Source organism: Arachis hypogaea, chromosome 3, assembly GCF_003086295.3.
Source record: "Arachis hypogaea cultivar Tifrunner chromosome 3, arahy.Tifrunner.gnm2.J5K5, whole genome shotgun sequence".
Lineage (NCBI taxonomy): Eukaryota > Viridiplantae > Streptophyta > Magnoliopsida > Fabales > Fabaceae > Arachis > Arachis hypogaea.
This window is the reverse complement of record NC_092038.1, coordinates 18,286,789-18,292,788: the sequence shown is the minus strand read 5'-3', so window position 1 is coordinate 18,292,788 and position 6,000 is coordinate 18,286,789.

The window sequence follows — 6,000 nt, the reverse complement described above, 5'->3', positions numbered from 1 at the left end:
TTCTAGAGGACATATGCCTCCCTGGAACTAAGTGGATAACCAATTCAAAGGGTGTCCCAAACCAACTCAAGAGGGGAGACCTCAAACCAATTGCAAGAGGTTGGCTAGACTTTATTGGGCGTTCCATACTGCCCACTAGCAACCGTTCTGAGGTCACTATCAAGAGAGCAGTGATGATTCATTGCATTATGCTTGGAGAAGAAGTGGAGGTTCATCATGTGATTGCTTGTGAGATCTACACAATTGCAAATAAGAATTCCACTGAAGCCAAATTGGCTTACCCAAGCTTGATCTCCTTGCTCTGTAAAGAGGCTGGGGTAAAGATGGGAGTAGATGAATTCATACCCATTGAACATCCAATCACCAAGAAGTCAATGGAAGGACAAATGCAAGACAACTCTATCAAAAGGAGGGCGCAGGAGTTCCTCTCTGAATTTCCTCAAATTGGCTACTGGGCCAGCCTAGAAGCATCTATCACCAAGTTGCAAGAGACTATGGAGCAACTTAAGGAAGAACAGCAGAATCAGAACTGCATGCTCTGCAAATTGCTGAAGGAACAAGAGAAGCAGGTGCGTGAACTTCAAGAACTGAAACGCCAAAAGTTCTCCCTCAATTTGAGGGAGCATCCACTTCTCAAAATCAAGGTTGTTGAGTCCTAACTCTGTGAAAACCTCTATCATTAGGAGCCTATTTAAATTTTTGTTTCTATTTTTAGTCTCATCTTATATCTATTTTTGAGTCTCGTTCTTAATTCATAAATAATAAAATTTAAAAATTCATTTCTTAAAGCTATGAATGTCCTATGAATCCATCACCTCTCTTAAATGAAAAATGCTTTAATCACAAAAGAACAAGAAGTACAGGATTTCGAATTTATCTTTGAAACTAGTTGAATTAGTTTGATGTGGTGACAATACTTTTTATTTTCTGAATGAATGCTTGAACAGTGCATATGTCTTTTGAATTTGTTGTTTTGAGAATGTTAAAATTGTTGGCTCTTGAAAGAATGAGGGAAAAAGAGAATTGTTATTGAGGATCTAAAAATCATCAGATTGATTCTTGAAGCAAGAAAAAGCAGTGAATACAAAAAAAAAAAAAAGAAGAAAAAGGAAGAAATAAAGTTGTGAACCAAGGCAAAAAGAGTGTGCTTAAGAACCCTGGACACCTCTAATTGGGGACTCTAGCAAAGCTGAGTCACAATCTGAAAAGGTTCACGCAATTATGTGTCTGTGGCATGTATGTATCCGGTGGTAATACTGGAAGACAGAGTGCTTTGGGCCACAGCCAAGACTCATACACTAGCTATGTTCAAGAATCATTATACTCAACTAGGAGAATCATAACACTATCTGAGTTCTGAGTTCCTATAGATGCCAATCATTCTGAACTTCAAAGGATAAAGTGAGATGCCAAAACTGTTCGGAAGCAAAAAGCTACTAGTCCCGCTCATCTAATTGGAGCTAAGTTTCCTTGATATTTTGGAGTCTATAGTATATTCTCTTCTTTTCATCCTACTTTGATTTTCAGTTGCTTGGGGACAAGCAACAATTTAAGTTTGGTGTTGTGATGAGCGGATAATTTATACGCTTTTTGGCATTGTTTTTAGTATGTTTTTAGTATAATCTAGTTAGTTTTTAGTATATTTTATTAGTTTTTAGCTAAAATTCACTTTTCTGGACTTTACTATGAGTTTGTGTGTTTTTCTGTGATTTCATGTATTTTCTGGCTGAAATTGAGGGTCCTGAGCAAAAATCTGATTTAGAGGCTGAAAAGGACTGCAGATGCTGTTGGATTCTAACCTCCCTGCACTCGAAGTGGATTTTCTGGAGCTACAAAAGCCCAATTGGCGCGCTCTCAACGGCGTTGGAAAGTAGACATCCTGGGCTTTCCAGAAATGTATAATAGTCCACACTTTGCCTGAGATTGATGGCCCAAACCGGCGTTGAAAATTAGCCTCAGAATTTCCAGCGTTTAACGCTGGAACTGGCATAAAAATTGGAGTTAAACGCCCAAACTGGCATGAAAGCTGGCGTTTAACTCCAGAAAAGGTCTCTACACATGAAAGCTTCAATGCTCAGCCCAAGCACACACTAAGTGGACCCAGAAGTGGATTTTTATGTCATTTACGCATTTCTGTATACCCTAGGTTACTAGTTCACTATTAATAGGATCTTTTGAAACTGTATCTGTACCTCATGACACTTTACATGTTTCCTTGTGTACTTCTTACAGCATGAGTCTCTAAACCCCATGGTTGGGGGTGAGGAGCTCTGCTGTGTCTTGATGGATTAATGCAATTACTACTGTTTCTTATTCAATCATGCTTGCTTCCGTTCTAAGATATCACTTGTTCGTAACCCGGATGAATGTGATGACCCGTGACACTCATCATATTCTCAACTATGAATGCGTGCCTGACAACCACCTCCGTTCTACTTTAGATTGAGTAGATATCTCTTGGATTCTTTAATCAGAATCTTCGTGGTATAAGCTAGAATTGATGGCGGCATTCAAGAGAATCCGGAAGGTCTAAACCTTGTCTGTGGTATTCTGAGTAGGATTCAATGATTGAATGACTGTGACGAGCTTCAAACTCCTGAGGGCGGGGCGTTAGTGATAGACGTAAAAGAATCATTGGATTCTATTCCGGCCTGATTGAGAACCGACAGATGGATAGCCGTGCCGTGACAGGGTGCGTTGAACATTTCCACTGAGAGGATGGGAGGTAGCCATTGACAACGGTGAAACCCTACATACAGCTTGCCATGGAAGGAGCCTTGCGTGTTTGATGAAGAAGACAGTAGGAAAGCAGAGATTCAGAAGATGGAGCATCTCCAAAACCTCAACTTGTTCCTCATTATTGCAAAACAAGTACTTATTTCATGTTCTTTTACTTTTCACAATCAACCCTGATAATCTTTGATATCCTGACTAAGATTTACAAGATAACCATAGCTTGCTTCAAGCCGACAATCTCCGTGGGATCGACCCTTACTCACGTAAGGTATTACTTGGACGACCCAGTGCACTTGCTGGTTAGTTGTGCGAAGTTGTAGTGATCATAATTTCGTGCACCACATCCTCACCCAGCATCTTTACATAGCAAAGAGATTAAGCTTGGGTAAGCCAGTTTGGCTTCAGTGGAGTTCTTGTTTGCAATTGTGTAAATCTCACAAGCAATCAGATGATGAATCTCCACTTTTTCTCATTATAATGCAATGAATCATCACTGCTCTCTTGATAGTGACCTCAGACGTTACTAGTGGGCAAAATAGAACGCCCAATGAAGTCTAGCCAACCTCTTGCAACTGGTTTGAGATCTCCCTTTGAGTTGGTTGGACACCTTTTGAATTGGTCATCCACTTAGTTCCAGGGAGGCATATGTCCTCTAGAACTTGATCCAACCCCTTATCTACTCTCACCATTCTCCTATTAAAGGATTCAGGATCATCTTGTAGTTGAGGCAATTTGAAGACCTCTCTTATTTTATCCAGATGGAAGTAAATAATTCTCCTCTGACCATGGTTCTGTAGGTATGAAAGTAGTTCCAGTCATTCTCTGCTTATCTGTCAGCCACAGATTTGAGTAGAATTCCTGAACCATATTTCTTCTAACCTTTGTCTCAGGATTGGTTAGAATTTCCCATCCTCTATTTCGAATTTGCTCTTGGATCTCCGGATATTCGTCTTCTTTCATATCGAATTTAACTTCCGGGATCACTGACCTTAGACCATTATTTTGTAGTAATGGTCTGCATGTTCTTTGTTAAGAACCTCTCTTGACTCCAGTCATTCTTTGGAGTATTCTCTTTCTTGCCTCTTGAATTAGTTTGTTTTCCCTTGGAGCCTTGGTCTTGAAGAACCTTAGCTTAGTGATCACGGAAAAGCACACCAAACTTAGAGTTTGCTTGCCCTCAAGCAAAAGAAAGGAAAGGGGAGAGAGAGGAGGTGAAGCAAATTCGAATGGTGAAGAGAGGGGGATGTCCGAATGTGTATTTATAAGGGAGGGGGAGGGATTTCGAAAGTTTTGGAAGAGATTTGAGAAGATATGGAAAGAATTTGAAAAAATACTTGAGTTTTTGAAAAAGATTTGGAAGGATTTGAAAGAGATTTGAGAAATAATTTAAAAAATTGTTGGATTTTCGAAATTTGATGGTGAATAATGAAAATTTGTAACATGTTAATGTAGAAAATTATGGTCAAAACATGAAAGTGTGAAGAAATTTGAAGTAGAAAGTAAAATCTGCATCCTCTGCCTTTCTGGCGTTAAACGCCCAGAATGGTATCCATTCTGCGTTTAACGCCCAATTGGTGGCCATTATGGGCGTTTAACGCCCAGCTAAGCACCCTGGCTGGTGTTAAATGCCAGAAACCCCTTTATCACTGGGTGTTTTACTGAACGCCCAGGATGCTGTAATTCTGGCGTTAAACGCCCAGAATGGTGCCCATTCTGGCGTTTAACGCCCAAAATGGTGCCTTTACTGGCGTTAAACGCTCAGAATGGTATCCATTCTGGCGTTTAACGCCCAGAGTGCCCTTTACTGGCGTTTTCTTGCCAGCAAGCTCCTTTTCTCTGCTTTTTTCACTGAATCCTTCTGTAACTCTGTGAATTCCTTCATATTTGATGATCAACCTTGAAGAATATATAACAAACTTTTATTAAGTAAACAAATAACCTGTTAATGACTGGGTTGCCTCACAGCAAGCGCTTCTTTATTGTCTTTAGCTGGACCTGTACTGAGACTCATTCAAGCCTTAGTTTTGAGCATTCCTGCTCAAAATTGCTTTCAAGATAATGTTTGATGCTCTGTCCATTAACAATGAACTTTTTGTCAGAATCAATATCCTGAAGCTCAACATATCCATATGGTAAACTTCTGTAATCACATACAGGCCCCTCTATCGGGATTTCAGTTTTCCTGGGAATAGTCTGAGCCTAGAGTTGAAGAGCAGGACTTTTTGTCCTGGCTCAAAGACTCTGGATGACAACTTCTTGTCATGCCACTTTTTGCTTTTTCCTTATAAATTTTTGCATTTTCAAAGGCACTGAGTCTGAATTCCTCTAGCTCATTTAGCTGGAGCAATCTTTTTTCACCAGCTAATTTAGCATCCAGGTTTAGGAATCTAGTTGCCCAGTAGGCTTTATGTTCCAGTTCCACGGGCAGATGACAGGCCTTGCCATACACAAGTTGGTATGGAGAGGTTCCTATAGGGGTCTTGAATGCTGTTCTGTACGCCTACAGAGCATCATCCAAGCTCTTTGCCCAATCCTTTCTACGGGCAATTACAGTCCATTCCAGGATTCTTTTTAGCTCTCTATTAGAGACTTCAGCTTGCCCATTTGTCTGTGGATGATACGGAGTTGCCACCTTATGGCTAATTCCATATCGGACCATAGCAGAGTACAGCTGTTTATTGCAGAAATGAGTGCCCCCATCACTGGTTAGTACTCTGGGAACACCAAACCTGCTGAAGATGTGTTTCTGGAGGAATTTTAGCACGGTCTTAGTATCATTATTGGGTGTGGCAATTGCTTCTACCCATTTAGATACATAGTCTACTGCCACCAGAATATAAGTGTTTGAGCATGATGGTGGGAAGGGACCCATGAAGTCAATACCCCATACATCAAACAATTCAATCTCTAAGATCCCTTGTTGAGGCATGGCGTAACCATGAGGCAAGTTACCAGCTCTTTGGCAACTGTCACAGTTACGCACAAACTCTCAGGCATCCCTATAGAGAGTAGGCCAGTAGAAGCCACATTGGAGGACCTTAGTGGCTGTTCGCTCACTTCCGAAATGTCCCCCATACTGTGATCCATGACAATGCCATAGGATCCTTTGTGCTTCCTCTCTAGGTACACATCTTCGGATCATTCCGTCTGCACATCTCTTAAAGAGATATGGTTCATCCCATAGGTAGTACTTGGCATCTGAAATTAATTTTTTTCTTTGCACCCTGCTGTACTCCTGGGGTATGAACCTCACAGCTTTATAGT